Source organism: Mastigoproctus giganteus, chromosome 7, assembly GCF_048544385.1.
Source record: "Mastigoproctus giganteus isolate SK-2022 chromosome 7, ASM4854438v1, whole genome shotgun sequence".
NCBI lineage: Eukaryota > Metazoa > Arthropoda > Arachnida > Uropygi > Thelyphonidae > Mastigoproctus > Mastigoproctus giganteus.
Window position 1 is genome coordinate 140,843,999 of NC_143581.1, and position 17,898 is coordinate 140,861,896.

Sequence of the window (17,898 nt, forward strand, 5' to 3'; positions counted from 1 at the left end):
CCTTTGTAGTCTGATTTTTTCTTCTTTCTGATTCGCAGCTGTGTTTACTGTAAAACCAAGGAAGGTGCGCGGTTGGCCTTTTGCAATGCTGTGAGTGATGCCGCAGCGAATAGCCTCTAAGTCCAGAGGAAGGGCCCCCGTTAATACCTGTAGGGCGGGAGTGCTGGTGGTACAGCCGACACGGGTGATTATTAGCAGTACTGTCCGTTGAGTGGCGTCCAATGTCCGTCGATTTACGGCGGTTACGGCTTTCTGTAACAAGGCTGGAGAGGCGTAGGTTATTGCTGGTAGGAAGGTTGTCTTATAATACAGTGACAGGGTACGTTTGTTGAGCCTCCTTCGGGTTGAAATATATTTTTGCTATAAAGTGGCATCTTATATCCTCAAAGAGGGGACATTCATGCATCAGATGTGTCCATGTCTGGTTTTCGCTGCGGTGGCATAGTGGTGATTCTTTTATTCCGAAGGTCGAAAGTTTGGCGTTAAGGGAACCGTGCCCCGGTGAGAACCAGACCGGCTGGTGGGGGTAGACTTAGGTAACGTCTGGGATGAATTTTCGTGTTATGGCGCCTTTAGTTGATTCTGCCCGTCTGGATTGCCAGGTTTGCCGGAAATGATTTAATAAGACGTGTTTTTTTTTCTATGTTGCTGTTATTGGTCGATCGGTAGTGAAACCGATGCAGGCTATACTTTTTTTCATTGATAGTTGAAAGAGCATGCCACAGCGGACAATTTCCAATCCAGGGGAGTGATTCTGCTAGGGCCTGCAACACTTGGAACATTGCAGCCACTCTTTTGATGATGAGCAAGATGCTACGCTGTATTGATTCTAATTTTCTTTTGTTGACAGTCGTGGTTTCTTTGTTGAACCAAATCCCTGCAGCGTATGAGACGGCCGAGATGAAAAAAGCCTTGTAAAAGAGAGGCAGGGTTCTTTTCCTTAGTCTCCAATCTTTTCATGTGACTCTTGCTATGAGGGCTGAGTAGTTTCTGATCTTTCTCTGAGGATAGACGAGGTGTAGGGTAAAGAATAAGTTTTTATCCAATAGGATTCCGAGATATTTTAGTTCTGTAGTTATTTAACCATGATTTCTTCTATTTTGATTTGTGGTGGCCTTTTGGTGTCGAGAGAGCCCTTGAGGAGAATTAGAATATCTTGGTTGGTGATATCGTTAGGTGGTTCTCTTTTGCCCACGTTTCCAGGGAGTCATTTACCCGGGTTGCAGTGGCTTTCAATTGTGCACGGCTCTCTGCCTCTAGCATCAGGACCCTATTGCAGATGCACAAGCCTGACAGCATCAGACTGGTGAATCTGCCCCATTCATATTCCGATTGAGGAAGCCGTCTATCACCAGGTTCCAAAGGAGTGGCCCCAGGACTGAACACTCTGGGCGCCTCTGTAGCCAGGTGGGAAGGAGCAGCAGTGCGTAGCACACGCTTCTTGATTAGACCGGGGTTCGAGCCCGTCACCACCAAATACGGAGGATGCGGAAAGGTCAAGGGAATGACCACCGCATAGTCCCGGAGCAATATGGCCTTAGTTGCTAATGCTCCTAAAAACCAAATAAAAACAAACAAACTGAACACTCTGGCCACCCATGGAAGATAGGCCGAGTAAGTTGAGAGTAGGGAGCACATGCTGAGATCGTTCTGTCAGATAGGTAGGTTTTGATACAGTGATACAGATTGTTTGGGATATTTGCCTCCCGGAGTCTGCCGAGAACACTTGGCCACCAAAGTGAGTCAAATCCCCCGGCAAAATCGACAGAGATCATCAAGAAGTATTTGCGGTTACAGTTGGTAACTGCGGTTATTATACGTTCCAAAGCGTCTACAGTGGAGAAGCCTCTACGAAAGCTAAATTGTTTTGGGGGATCGTAGGCCTGCTTCTATGTAGTGGGTTTCTGTCCTGTTGTGGAGTAAATGTTCAAATAGTTTGCTCAGTACCGGTAATAGTGCTATAGGTCTGTACGACTCCTGAAGTTCCTGTGATTTTGTTGGGTTCTTCAAGATCAGTCGGATCCGTGCAGATCTCCATTCGTGAGGGAAGTAGCCTGCAGAGAGACAGTGGTTGAAGAAATTTAGGACAGTTGTTTGGATGTATTCTATGGCCTTTTTCACGATCTCTGGTTCCAGATAGTCTGAACCAGGCGTCTTCTTGTTTCGTAATTTGGCGGTCGTCAAGTTGAAGTCTGCTTGTGTGAATGGGTCTTCGCGTTGTACTGGGTTGTAGTTTGCGTTTTCTTCGCAGAGTTGGAGCGGCTCCGGGGAGCCTTTGTCTGGCCAACGAAGCCTATCAAACCACCCGAACGGAAGAGCCCTTCACTCACCATGAATTACAAACAGCCATAAGCAAATTAAAAAGCAAAAGAACTCCAGGTCCGGACATGCTGAAGCCGGACATAGTAAAGAAAGTTGCCGAATATACCCCTGACCTCCTCCTAGGCTTGTACAACCACTACCTCAGCTGTGGCTGGTTCCCCTCAGATTGGAAGGTGGCCAGCGTGAAACTTATACTTAAAAACCCATCCAAACAGCCACAGATACCAGAATCATATCGACCAATAGCCCTACTTTCGGTGCTAAGCAAAGTATTTGAACAACTGCTCAAACAGAGGATAGTAGAACACTATAGCACAGCAAATTTAACTGCAAACAACCTATTCGGCTTTAAACCTGGAAGATCTACCCTTGACGCTCTGGAACGTATCCTTGACTTAGCAGAGAGTTGTGACCTAAAATATTTTCTTCTCATCTCGATTGATTTTGCGGGGGCGTTTGATGCTCTATGGTGGTCGAGCGTCCTTGCAAGACTCAGAGCAGCCCAATTACCAATGAATCTGTATGTCTGTATGCGGAGCTACTTAAGTAACAGAAGGATTTTTGTAGATGCACCCTACCGTAGGGTGGAGCGCCGGGTCTGTTGGGAATTCCCCTTGGCTCGGTACTGGGCCCCCTCCTTTGGAACTGTGTACTTGACGAATTCCTCTGCAAGGATCTAGGGAACGTCAAATCAGTGGCGTTTGCTGATGATCTCTCCCTGATACTGGCCGCTAACTCTAGGGCTCAGATGGAGGTCATCGCAAACGAAGCACTGACCACCCTCCGAGTCCGGGCGGAGGACATTACCTGACCATTTCGTCAACCAAGACGAAATCCATACTCCTAAAAGGCTTCCTGACCCCAACCAGACCACTCCAAATTAGAATCAATGGTAGAACCGTTAAGCTTGTCACTGAACTTAAATACCTTGGAATTATACTAGACAGAAACCGATAGTTTATCCCCACCTCAACTATATACAGACAAAGATTAAATATTACGTAGCCATGCTTGCCAGGGTCACCTGCCGAGACTGGGGGTTGAAGAGGCGGACCCTTGTGCTCCTATACAAGGCAGCCATCATCCCAGTAATTACATATGCCTCCGGCGCCTGGTATCAAAAGGCCTCAACAGTGGTGAATCGTCGACGATTAGAAATAATACACAGACCGATCCTCCTAACCATCACCCGAGCATGCAATACGGTATCGACACATGCACTGCAAGTTATCACGGGAAATTTGCCTCTCGACTTGGAACAATCTGCACAGGAATGCAGCAGCAACTCAGGCGCGGAAAAGCCACAACGTATCTAGACCATACCACAGATCCGATAAATAACAGACAGGCAGAGAATAAAAGTCTAGAAACATACCTAACAAACAATCTGGCAGCAACGTTGGACTGACTCAACCAAAAGCGAAATAACTCGAAAGTTTCTACCTAATCTCCAACAGCTCTACCCACAATATCCGCAATGGTTCAGCCCCGGACTCTACACTACTTACCTCCTTACAGGACACGGAACCATCCACAACAAACTGAACCTCCTTGGCATCACAGATAATCCCATGTGCGCGTGTGGCTCCCTGGAGACATAGGACCGCATAATGCATGAATGTGAGCACTATGAAGATCTACGTGCTCACCTGATCACACAGATACAATTTAACCCCAAAAACCAGGAGCATTATCTACTGGAGAATGAAGCAAATTACGAGCTGTTCTCTAAATTTGCTCAGAGCCTCTATGCCAGATGGCAAACCCTCCCGCCACCAGCAAACCCTGAGCAACCAAACCCAACATAGCTCACTGCTTGTACCTGCGGAATAACCGGCACAACAAAAACAGGAGTCTCGAATCCCTATTTCCCCATTGTGACTGAATCCAAACATCCCGACTTTCACTCCGGGACAAGCCAACGGGCGCAGAGAAACCACAACTACCAAAGACAAGACAAGGCCAACCTATAGCGTGCAAATAAATCTACACACCCAGGTTGGGACCAAAGCACAGAAATGAACATGTAAAGACCGCCACTATGACGAGAACACATCCCACAAACAGTGATCGTAAAGATCTGACTCTTTTAACCCACCTGCTTGGTCGTTAGTCTTTATAGATTGGGCAACGCTGGGGCGTTGCCCAATCTATAAAGACTAACGACCAAGCAGCTGTCGCGCTGCACAGACACCAAATGGACATGATTGAACCTTCAACCCTGATGAAAATCTTTCTCAACTGACACACGGACGGGACTCAGTCCCATGAGCGGCTCTCACCAAAAGATGAAGGAGAACCTAGACAGTCGTTGTAGGGACCTAACAAGAAAGCCTGAACGTCCATTAGCCCTGGATGGTAGGCCACTAATGATAGACGACCACTTCGCAGCTACAAGCGTTCACGCCCTATTGGCGATCTGGGTTGGCTCCCTTGTCTGGCCCACTATTACTCCCCTTCCCCGGTGGGAGAGGGAGACTGCTTGCCGTCTCCTGCAACCCCCACCACCCTTCTCTTCTTTCTGGTGGAGCATGGGCATGCCCCACTGCAGGCTGGAGCTACCTTCCCTATCGGCTCCTTATTTCTGACTATATTCCCCCACATCTTCAGTCTTCCTCCCCCTCTAACTATAAGCAAGCGAAAGTCTCACACAATCCAAATTTAACCATCAAAATAAATTTCGTCCAAAACTCTCGACTTCTCATTCTAGCGCCTTCACCACGCGAACTAACCTATACTTACAAAAATATGCATTTTTGTAAGTATGTATGTGTTCACTTTTTTTTCTTTTTTTTATAGGTCCTACCCACTGAAATCTCTGGAAATTAGGTGGCAGGATCTGCCAGAGTAAATAATTATAATACTAGTGTACCTAGTCTGCCTCCACGGGGCGAAAGTGGGGCAACGTTGGGCCTCAGTAGGGGTCCAGCGGCTAAATGACCAGATGAACAACAGTACCCGACACAACACATGAACGTTAACAATACACTTTTAAATCTCTGGCATTTCCAGCAAACTGGCACACCCATCACAACGTAAACAGCGCGGAGATGGGGGGAACCCCTGGTGCCGTATGACCCTAAATACACTTTACCCTTTACACTTTTGCTCCGGGGAGTGAGCTTTGGGGAGTTGCTGAAAAGTGGTATTGAGGATATTGTCTATTGATTGGTACCATGATTTTGTATAGAAGCCAGCAGGTGTTTTAGCCGAGGAAACTACCTCTCCTTTGGGTAGCTTGTTCATTACGACTTTATATACAACCCCCCCCCGGGGTACTCGTTACCGGTAGTCGAAATTAGCATTTCACAGGATCGTTTCTTCCGCGTTCTGATCATGGCAGTGTATTCATTCCTGACATTGCAGTATTGCTGAGGACCTGCACCTCTGCGGCCAGCCAGGATCTTCTTGCTCGTTGAAAATTTTTCTTGCATGTATTTACCTTGTGTTGGAGTCTTTGAAGCTCCGCACACCACTAGGGGACCGCGCCTGGGGATGGTTTCTTCCTTTTGATGGTTGCGTTTGCAGCCTCTATAATTATGTTTACAATGGCGCGTTGGTGTGGTTCCGGGGTAAGAGTTGCATAGTCAAAAGTTTGGGCAGAGCCAGTGAGTGCTTGAAATTGTTTCCAGTTGGCCTTGCCAACGGCGAATCTGTTGACGGTTATTCTAGGTGTGGGTTGTCAGTTAAGAGCACGGTGCATCTGGAATGTAATAACTCTGTGGTCAGAGGTTGTCGAATCTTCTCTGATCTTCCATGAAGATATATGTCCAGCAATGCAGTGGGTAGCAAAGCTTACATCTATTGTTGCTTCCCATAATGTGCTTGAGAAAGTGGGCGAATTATTCGGCTGGTTTAGTATTGCCAGGCTATTGTTGGTGAGGAATTCTTCGAGATGCTAGCCGTTAGCAGTACCACGTCGATCAGGGGTTGCACTGTATCAAGTCGACGACCTGCAGTTAACATCTGCACAGACTATTACTTTAGCGTTGGGGAGCTCATGGAGGACGTTTTGCAGGTAATGTATTGCAGGGAGAAGTCTTCTCCAGGTCGACAGTATAATGATATTGCATAGAATTATCCTAACTAGGAGAGGATTTGGGCACAGGCAGCCCATTTATTGCAGAGATATTTTATATTTGTTACCGTGAGGTTAGGATTGCGAACTATCAAGGGCGCCGAGGGGGTATCTCCGTCATGCTGAACTATTTTATACGTGAGAGGATGCCCTTCACCTGTTTCTTATGCGTGTATGGCTCCTGGAGGAAGAGGACATCAAGATTGTCTTCATCAGCCTCCTTCTTTAGTTGCACAGTAACAGCTTTAGCCGGTTGTGCATTATGTTCAGCAAGTTTCGTTGTGTTTACGTTATTGCATTTATGAAGAGTTCCCATAATCGTTTCTTGACGGTGAGCGCTTTTGGCTTTTATGTGGACGGGGCAGTTTCTGTCTCTAATGGAGTGATCTGCTGGTAGTTTTAAGGCTTTGCAGTTTGCGCACACTGGTTTGGCGGTTTTATTAGGGAAGGAGTTGTAGTTGTGGCCTATGCCTACAAAGTGCCCACAAGTTGGGAAGGTTAGTGGTTGGGCACACGTATGTGTGGTGTGGCCGAATCGGCAACACCAGAAGCATTTGAGCACAGACACGTGCTCTCTAAAGCGGTGGCTGCCCCAATTGATGTAAATCCGTGTCTGTTGGCTGATTATCTTCCAGGCTCTTGGGGCTAACTCAATCACCCAGTTTGTGGCGTTACCGCTTCTGGGCTTTGTCTGGTATTTAGGTGTGATTAGCTCCGATCGGTCAGTATCTGGAATGCCTGGCTACAGGTTTCTTCTGTAGATTTCGTCCTGTAGTTGGGTTGGAGAGAGGTCACTTCTAGTGTCATAAAATACAATGCTCGGTCCCTTTCTCTTGGGGATCTCTGCATGGAGGCCCACGGTGGGCACTTTCGGGTTTTCAATGATTTTATTAACCTCCTCCTGTGTCTCTGTTTCAATAATGACGCCGACGTTGCGAGTCTGCCTCGTCGATTTTATTCTGGTGGTTTTAAAATCTTTACCAAGGTTGAAGATTTTAACCTCTTCGCTTGTGTAGTGAGTCTCTTAGTTTTTCACCTCTTCACTTGTGTGGTGAGTCTCAGAGTTTTTCACCTCTTCGCTTGTGTGGTGAGTCTCTGGTGCGGCTGGCTTTAAGATGACAGATGTGGGCGTTATAGTAGGGACCCATTTTTCCTGGTGGGGGTAGCAGGAGTTGGCTGTTGCTCTATTGTTATTGTGGTCCTCAGCGCTTGGGTGTATGTGGGGATCCGCTGTGGCATTTTGTTCTCCCCCTAATCAATATAAACCTGGAGCTTTGCTGTTGCTATTTCACTCTCTAGGAAAGTTTCTATCAGGAGTGTGTCCAGCTTATTCCACAAGTTGACGATTTGGGCTCTAAGCTCTGTGGTCACCCTGTTGGTTTTTTCCTTGAACAGTGTTTCCAGGGCAGTCTTGAGGAACATTGATTTCTCATGTACGGTGTTCTCTGGCAGGGTGGGATCCTGAGGCGGTTCTGGTTGTTTCTCCTTGGCGTCTTTTTGACTTCGCTGGTTGTCGTGTGGTTCAATTGGCTCTTTAGGCTCAGTGTGTGAGTGTGTCTCCCACTGTGAATTTGGCACTATTCCCTTCCTATTCTTTCTCGTGCTTGTCTGGGGACCCCAGAGCAGAAATCCACAGCTTCATCCTAGTGTTCCATGATAATGGGATCATCGTTTGGGTTTTGCTGCATGGTGTTGTAGTTATTATCAGGTTTTCCCTCTATATGGGGTAAAATACAGATTATCGGGCCGATTCGGTTTAACGGGGTTTTGTGGGATCCCGTTAAAAGGTGCAGATTGTTGCATGTAGTAGGTCCGTAGGTGGAACAGTGGCTGAACAGTCCGTCAGCGAAGTTTTGTGCTGGCCCCCACTGTCCATAGGCCAATGGACTCTTCCAGCAAGACAGTGCCCTCCCACAAATCGGTGGTGATTAGAACATTGTTCGAAGAGCATTCCGCAGATTTTACCGCCATGGAATTGACTCCCCATTCACCGACATGAACCCTTAGGAGCATCTTTGGGATTCTGTGGAAAGGTCCATTAGAGCTTTGGATCCTCCATCCAATAATGCGACGGAATTATTGACAGCGGTGCAGCAAGCATGGATGGAAATAACTATGGAACGCTTTCGTGATCTAGTATACTCAATGCCTTGCCGTGTTACTGCCCGTATTCGGACGGATGGTAGGCCAAACCGTTACTAGGTTAAGTATCCCATGATTTCTGTCCGCTCAGTATAGTCACCTTTACAAAAGTAAAAAAAGCTTTCCTTTACTAAACATGCTGCTATAGAAAACAGTCATCCATGAAATCCACAAAAATTATTAGTTTGTGAATGCCAACCTACAAATTCCAGTTAATATCTGAAATGTGAAAATCTCACATTATGGGACATTCTGATTTGCTGGCCCTCTCTATTTTGTATAGCTGTTTGGTATTTGATGAAAATCAGAGATAGAGAGCCTTCTACAGAAAAATCGGACAAGAGAAGAAGTAAGGGCACCTATTCCCAACCAGAAGGCACTTGAGGAGTTCGGGGGAAACCTGTGGAGCAGCTAAGATAGCCGTGAGTCTTAAATAGATTTAGAACGGAAGAAAACGAAGAAAGCGCCAGAGATGACAGGATGGAAGATTCAGGAGGAAGAAGAATTAAAGTTGATCATAAGGTCCCACAATTGGTGAACCTAAGGAATAGATTACATCCATAACTACTGGTGCAAGAAGTTCGACTGCACACACAGGCGCATAGCGGAGCAGTTTATCCAGATAATATAGTGCCTAACGCAGTCCCAGAGTCTGTCACTCAAACATTCATTCATTATCATTAATAATAGCCATATGGTGCAAGGAAGCCTGAGGCTTATGCTGCACCGGCCAAAAAAAAAAAAAAAAATTTCCCTATTACCCTGAGAGAGAGAGAGAGAGAGAGAGAGAGAGAGAGAGAGAGAGAGAGAGAGAGAGAGAGAGAGAGAGAGAGAGAGAGAGAGAGAGAAGTAGAAAGGAATCACCAAGAAAGAGAAGAATGATGATATCCAGCACAGGATCCTGGGTGTGCCAAGACCATACTCACCAGATGTGAGCCCCTGGGGTAAGGAATCACTTACCCGAAGGTGTCTGCGTGGTAGCACAGAGATATCGTCACCATCCTGCCCACACCGGGTGTAAAAGGCCCGATTTTGAATCCCCCTCTATGACGCGAGGAACTTTAGTGGCCTTTATTCACTCCATGGCTGAGTTAATCGGTCTCAGTCGTAGATAGCAAAGTTTTTCCCCCCAGAAATTGGCGTTGTTTTGTCCAGCAAACAGGCAAATCGACACGAGAACACACGCAATTTACAGACAAATAAATATATGGGTAGATGTAATGATTTACGGGAGACCCTAATATCATAATTTGTTTTTTTTACCTGAAGGCTAAGGACAAAGACACCTCAAACCTGGCGAAGTACAAACCAATCACCTATCTCTAACAAGATACGAGATTCTGATCAATTGCATAACTAGAAGACATCAGACCACTTGGAGAGGCAGAACATTATGTGCAAACATCAGTAGGGTTGTAAGCAGATGAGCAAAGAATCTAAGGAGCAATTGACTATTGACGCTGCAGTTATGGAGCATTCCTACAAGAAGCTCTGCGACACGTACACGAGCTTCATCGACTACCGCAAGGCCTTTGACTCAATTTCCCTATCTTGCTGGTGCAGACACTGACGATCTACACTTCCTAGAAGTAACCATGGCGAAATGGAGGACTAACATCTAGTGGTCCTTTTGATGCTGAAATCTTCTAGGGAGATGCCCTGAGATCACCAATAGTTCTAACACTCAATCCACTGTCCATCATGCTCAATAACAGCAAGTATGGATATACCCTAAAGGAAAGGAGGAAGAACCTACATACCCTCTGTCACCTGATGTATATGGATGACATCAAGTAGCCGTTGTGGGTAGTACAATTCGTAGGATTGCTGTCCTCCCTGTACCAGTTGGAAAAGACCTGATTTCGAATCCTGTCGATGGCGCGAGGAATTTTTATGGGTCTCTTTCACAACCTGGCAGAGTTAATCAGTCTCATGAGAGGGTAGGGTAGCATGGTTTTTTTCCTTGAATCTCGGATTTTTCGTACAGAAAAACAGAAAATCGTCTTCAGAACACATGCAATTTTCAGACAATATACACGGTGCAACATGGCCTTAAATATCAACATGGCCTCAGAAAAAACTACCAATTGAAGACTGGTGAAGAGATTGCAGCCATGGCAGTGGGAGAAACCTTCAAATATCTGGGGAAATGTCGGCTCACCAGTTAGAAGTCAAGAAGATCAAGGCCCACATGAGTGAGAAATTCCACCAGACACTGAGAAGCATGCTAAAATCAAAGTGAATGCAAGAATATGGTAACACCCATAAACACCTACTCAGCCCCAGTACTAATATAGTCCTTCGGGATCATAGATTGGACCAACACCAAGCTAGAAAATCTTATGAGATCAACAAGGTTAATGATGATTTTTTTTTTTTTTTTTGATTTGGTAGTTGTTGGCGCATCGGCTTCTGTGGCCATATTGCACCTCCCAAGGTTTTTGCAGTACTTTGATCCAAGCCCGAGGCGGGAATCGAACCCGCGACCTTTGAGTTGCCGAGGGTTAATGATGATGAAGAGTCTCCAGCACCTCCCGAAGTCAGTTATCAAGAGAATAATCATAGCCTGAAAAGAAGGAAGGAGGTTTCACTCACTTCATTTAACAAGAGAAGAAAGCGATTGAGAACCTGTGTGGGATTAGTGCCTGGAAAACACAGCACCGATCTATCAAGCCATAAAAAAGATAGACAACCGGGCACACAACACTGAACCTTAATAAGGAGACACTGCTGACAGACAAAGAAACAATGACAGAAAGACAGGCAAAAAAGGCACTTCGTGACGGACACTACAATGACCTCCATTAAGACTATATAGATAAGATGGCTTCCAACGCATGGCTCATGAAGTAAAGTAAAGTGTAAAGTGTGTTTAGGGTCAAGCAGCACCAGGGGTTTACCCAATCTGCGCGTAATTTACATTGTCAGGTGATACAGTACACTATAAAGGCTAGAGATTTAAAAGTGTGTGAATCTTGGGGTGTGTAATGTCATTTACCGTTGTTCTTCTGGCCATTTAGCCGCCAGACCACTGCTGAAGCTCGACGTTTATGAAGTAAAGTGTAAAGTGCAATCAGGTGATATAGTACACTGTAAAGGCCAGAGATTTAAAAGTGTGTGGATCTTGGGGTGTGTAATGTCATGTACCGTTGTTCTTCTGGCTATGTAGCCGCCAAACCTATGCTGAGGCCCGACTTTGCCCACACTTCGCCCCGTGAAGGTTCATGAAGGTGTAAGGTGTATTTAGCGTCAGACGGCACCAGGGGTTTCCCCCATCTCCGCGTAGTTTTCATTGTGGGTTCATTGTGAGTTCACTGGAAATGCCAGAGATTTAAAAGTGTATGGATATTGTATATATGTGTAGTGCCGTGTACCGTTGTTCATCTGGTCGTTTAGCCGCTGGACCCCTGCTGAGGCCCAACGTTGCCCCACCTTCGCCCCGTGGAGGCAGACCAGGAACCCAGTAGACTTAAGTTACTCTGGCAGGTCCTGCCACCTAATTTCCTGAGATTTCAGTGGCTAGGACCTAAAAAAAAAAAAAAAAAAGTAAATAAATAAAGAAATAAAATAATAATAAAAAAGAAATAAAAAATAAAATAAAAGAAATAAATAAAGAAATAAAATAATAATAAAAAAGATAAATAAATAAAATAATAATTATAAAGATAAATAAATAAAAAAAATTTATATTGTATTTATATTGCATGCATATATGCGTCCATACAAGCACATATATACACACGCACATATGTACACACAACGTGCATACATGTGCCAATGTCAATCGTGGGGTTGACGTCGCTTGAGTTGGGCCAGAACGTGGGTGAAGATATTTTGGATGTATTTAAATTTAGGTGTGTGGGGCTTCGCTAGCGTGAAGATAGAGAGGGGGGACTGAAGACTGGGGGGAGAAAGATAGAAGTATGGAGCCAATAGGGAAGACAGCTCCAAGTTTCAGTGTGGCATGCCATGCCCCACCAGAGTAGAAATGAGGGGGGACGAGAGAATCGTCTCCCCGGGGGAGTAGGATTTAAAGGTGAAGGGGGCTAGAGTGCCCTCTTCAGGCTGCCGTGAGGCTTTGGGAGCTAGGCTGCAGTTTGTTGTTTGCTGTCTCTATTCTTGTCCACTTGATTCAGATTGGGACACTCATGAGGCAATCCCTGTCCTTTTTTTTTTTTTTTTTTTCCGTTGATTCTCTTTTCTTCTTCTTTTTCCCTTCTTCTTTTCTTTATTCCTTTCCCATTCGTTTTCTTTTCTTCCACAGTTTTCTTTTCCAGGAGTTGTCTCTGTCTTATGCGATTTATGTTACTGTACTATCAGTCTCGATGTATGGCTGTTAACACCCTTCTCCTTGTGAAGAGGTCCTGTGCGTACTGGGAAAGCGCTCGGTACTCCTCTTCCGTGTCAATGAAGTGACGTTCAAGTCCTTTGGAGAGGTAATGGATTTTCGTGATGAAGGTGCATCTGAGGTCTTCGTATTGTGGTCAGTCGTAGAGCAGGTGGTCCCAGCTTTCGACCTCCCCGCATGTGCAATTTGGGTCATTGGCGAGGCCGAAGCCGAACAGTTTCTGGTTGAAGGGTCCATGTCCTGTGAGTAACGAGGTCAAGTGCAAGCCCGGGAAGAACCAGCCCAGTTGCCTTGGGTATATTTTGTTCAGTTCTGGAAAGAATTTACGAGTGATCTCGCCCTTTGTCGTCTCTGTCCATCTTTGTTGCCACTCCTGAAGAAGGTAGGTCTGTAGTCGTGCTCTTTCCGTGTTTTGACTGCTTGCTGGGTTGATTGTGAAGTCCTGATAATTTGCGGCCACTCCCTTTGAGTGCAGGTAGAGCAGTCCTGCTTTCACAGCTTCTAAATCCAGGAGTAGTGCTCCAGCAAGCACCTGAAATGCTGGTGTACTTACCGTGCGGCAAGCTCTTGTGGTTGTCAATAGGTCCTATGTGTCATATCCAGGATTTTCTTGTTGGTTACCAGTGATATTTTGGTGTACCATACTGCAGCTGCGTAGATTATTGCTGGGATGAAGGTTGACTTATAATATAGCATTAGGATTCGTTTTTTCAGTCCCCAATCCTTGTTCGTAATCCTAGCCACTAGGGCTGAATATCTTCTTATTTTCATTCTTGTGTGTTTCAGGTGAGGTATGAAGGATAGGTTATTGTCTAAGATAACTCCTAAGTACTTCATTTGCTTGGTGAGTTTGATGGTCAGGCCATTTATTTTTATTTGGGGAGGACGCTGTACCTGAAGAGTTGCTTTCAGCAAGATGGATATGGTTTTCGTCGGTGCAATTTTTAGCTGGTTTTTGTGGCCCAGTATTGTAATTTCTGCATTGCCTGATTACCGATGTTTTCCAGTTGGACTCTGGAATCTGCCTCAATAGTAACAATGAGATCGTCCGCAAAGGCCTGGGCCTCAGCGAGCCCCAAGTCCTGGCACAGGAAATCGTCCAAGACCATGTTCCAAATGAGAGGACCCAAGACAGACCCCTGTGGACATCCCCTATGCAGGTTTATTGTGATTTTTGATAATTTGTATTTATTTCCACTCTTCTGCCCGAAAGGTAGTCTTCCATTGCTTTGTATAAGTTGATTGGTACTGCAGCTTCTCTCAGGTCTGTTCAGGACGCTCGGCCACCAAAGTGAGTCGAACGTGAAGTGAAGGTTCATGAAGGGGAAGTTCTTCCTTCAGACCTAAAGATTCATGCTCGCCATCCAAGATCTGGTAATCAATACCAAGAACTACGGGAAATACGTCGGCAAGGACCCCCACAGTGACAGATGACATATGTTAGTGATGCCACCTGACCCCAGAAACAATCTACACATCACAGCAGGATGCAAGGTGATCACCCAGACGAAAGACACTCAGAGACACGCCCAGTTAACCAGGATAACAAATCAGAAACTAGTTGAAAAATACCAGTTGATCGAAGAAAGTGTCCCATATTACAAGAACGAAACACAGATTGTAATAGAGACCTCTATGCACATGCTATACGGGAACCGTGCCACGTAACAACAGGACGAAACGATCCTGTACAACAGACCAGACATAACCCTCATCGACAAGCAGGAAAGGACTACCAAGCTGATTGACATAGCGATGCCGAACACCAGAAACCTCCAGAATACAAGAAAACCAACGAGGAAAGGATAAGGAAGTTCAAAGATCTAAGACAGGAAATCAAAGAAATGTTGCATATGGAACCAGTAATGGACATCCCAACCACTGTGTCAACCACTGGCATGGTGCCTAAGTGCTTCCATAAGAACCTTGTAGCAATTGGCCTCTCAGAGAGCACTCACAAGGAACGCCACAAAGCCGCGATTCTGAGCACTTGTAGGAAAATATGAGAGTTCCTTCATCAACGGTAATAATAATAGTAACCGGACACAACCAACAACCACATGCACTTGGTACCAGTACTCAGGGGTGAAAAAAATCCCATTAAGGAGAAAGAGTTTAAAATAATAATAATAGTTGTCCGAGTTGTCCGAATGTCACTGCAGTCATAGTACAGATTTGTTCAGGGGCCATGTTGGCTGACCAATCTGATTGATACACTAACAAAAGAAATGGGGACAAAAACATTTTGATATCATATACTTTGATACCAGGAAATCTTTTGATAATGTTGCCCATTAAAGACTGCTAGTACAAATTGGAGCAATATGATATTAAAGGCATGTTTCTGCCATGGATTTATCCAGAGAAATAACTTGGATAGTTGAATGGGAGAAGAGAGAGTGGTTATTAATGGGCACTACTCTTCATGGACTAATGTGATTAGTGGAGTACCCAGGATTCAGTGTTGTGCACATTGTTGTTTTCTATATTTATTAATGATATTGATGAAAATATATCAGGCTTATCATGTAAAATATATCATGTCTAAATCTGCAGGTGATAATAACAGTAATCAGAGTAAGCTATTGCAACAAGATCTAAAAAAAAATTAGGCAGGTGAACAGAGAAATTGAAGTCGAAGTTTGATATTGGCAAATGCAAGTTACTGCATATAGTTAGTGCATACCTTAAGAGTAAGAAATCTGGATATTTATTAACAAGTACAGGTCAGTGGTTAAAAAAATCGCGATTTAGGCTTAAATTTGAAAGTGTCTGCAATTCTGCACAGACACGATAGGAGGAAGTATATGATTAGAGCCTTGTCAATCAATTCGGTCCTGGAGAGATTGTGCAAGGCTTAAGGGGTAGAATTTTTCCCAGCCTGGTCTGTGCTTGTTAATAGGAGAGACTGCTTCTACAGGGATGGGATACACTTAAATAGAAAGGTCGCAAGAATATTTGCTGATGCTATAGAGACAGCGTTAGGTGGGTCGGAAAACTGCTAGATTAGGGGGGGGGAGTTCACAGACTAAAAGATTAAAGGTGGCTGCAGGCGGGGGAAATATGATTCTTGCATTGCTTCAATTATAATCAGCAGCAGCATAAAAGAAAGTTGCCGTGAACTTCAAAAGCTGATGGGAGTCATCATGGAACACGTAAATACATGAGCTGTGTTAGGGTAACTAAAAGTAAGAACAAGTGCATGTATACTTGAATGCACAATAATGCTAGAAGTATAGTAAATAAAATTAATGAATTTCAAGTGTTGATCAAGACTTCGAAGGCAGATATTGATGGAATCTCAGAGACATGGTGTCACACAGATATAAGCAGTGCAGAATTGGAATTTGAGGGGTACAATGTGTACAGAAAGGACAGACAGGGTAGGAAGGGATGAGGGGTTCTGCTGTTAGTTAAGAAATACACAAAATCTAAGGAAGTGCATCCAGTTGACACGGGACAGTGCAATGTTGAGTCTGTTTGGTGTGACATAAACCTACGAAAGGAAAATGAGAGTAGGGGTATGTTATAGGCCTAATAACTCTGATGAGTACAATGAACAGTGCAGGGAAATAGAAAGGGCAAATAAATCAGAATGTCTTGTAATGGGAAATTTTAACTTTCCACGTATTGACTACAACTTATGGGTTGTAGTCACTTACACGCTAGCAAGACTTTTGTGGATTTATTGAAGGATTGTTTTCTACAGCAACATGTTCGAGGGGCAAACAGAGGGAGTAATACCCTTGATCTGATTATCAGCAGCGATTATTCATGCATTAAGAATTTGCATGCAGATAAAGGAACCACTAGGTGACAGTGATCAGAGTGTACTGATGTGGGATTTACTTAAAGATGTAACTACCATCAAGAATAAAAGGAAGGGCTTTTGTTTTCGTAAAGATGACTACAGCAGTCTAAGACAGTTTTTAAATTCTATACAGTGGGATCAACTGATGATGTTACCAACGGTGAATTCTAAATGGGAAGTCTTCAGGGACTTAATCTTGGAGGCTACTAGGCTTTTCACACCAACTAAGAAATGCTGGTCAAGGTTCAAGCCTAAATGGATGTTGGATGAATTAATGAGGCTCGTGGCAGAGATGAAAAATACATGGGATGCATATAAACTATCACGCGACAAAGAAGCCTATGACAGATATAAGCTAGTCTGTAATCAAGTCACAAAGGAAGTTAGGCAGGCGAAGGCAGATTACGAAAAATCTTTGGCAAAGGACGTAAAGAAAAACAACAAAAAGTTCTTTATTTATGTAAACATAGAGGTTCGACAATTGATGATCCTGCTCAAGTAGCTGCCAAACTGAATGAGTATTTTGCATCTACAATTCACACCTGAGGAGTAATCCAAGGAGGGGAATGCGAGAATTTTATGAAACTCTATCAGGGAGTTAAGTGATTTTGTAATATCTAAGAGTAAAGTGGAGGAGAAATTGTTGAAGTTAAACATAAAAAGGCACATGGGGCGGATGGAATTTATTCAGTTATAATGAAGGAGGCAGCAGGAGAAGTAAGAAAACCCTTTTGTAGTGGAGATGGTGGCGTGTTGATATAAAAACTTACTTAAAATAAAGAAACACGTGCAAAATTGCAGAGACGAAACTACAAATTCTGTTCGCCCCGCGAGACAATTGAGAGGATTTCCCACGTTCTTTAAGAACCGTATCGATACAACGGCAGGGTATTCTGTATTTTTGGGCTCTTCCATCGTTGAAGACTTACAAGAGCACTGCAAAATTAACACTGTATGCAACACCTTGTCAAGCCATCGTTACATTTTTTTTTTACCTCATTTCCACTTTACAGCAGTTGCCATTTGGTTTTTTGAAAACTTCTGAGGGTTTGTGATGATGATGATCCATGGGTTCGAGCTAACAATCCTATGATGTCGTCTTCAATTTTTATAAAATCATTTTTTATTAAAAAAAAATTTTAAAACGTATATTTGCATGAATCCAGATGACCAATTAGTCAGTGTTATTAAAAACAA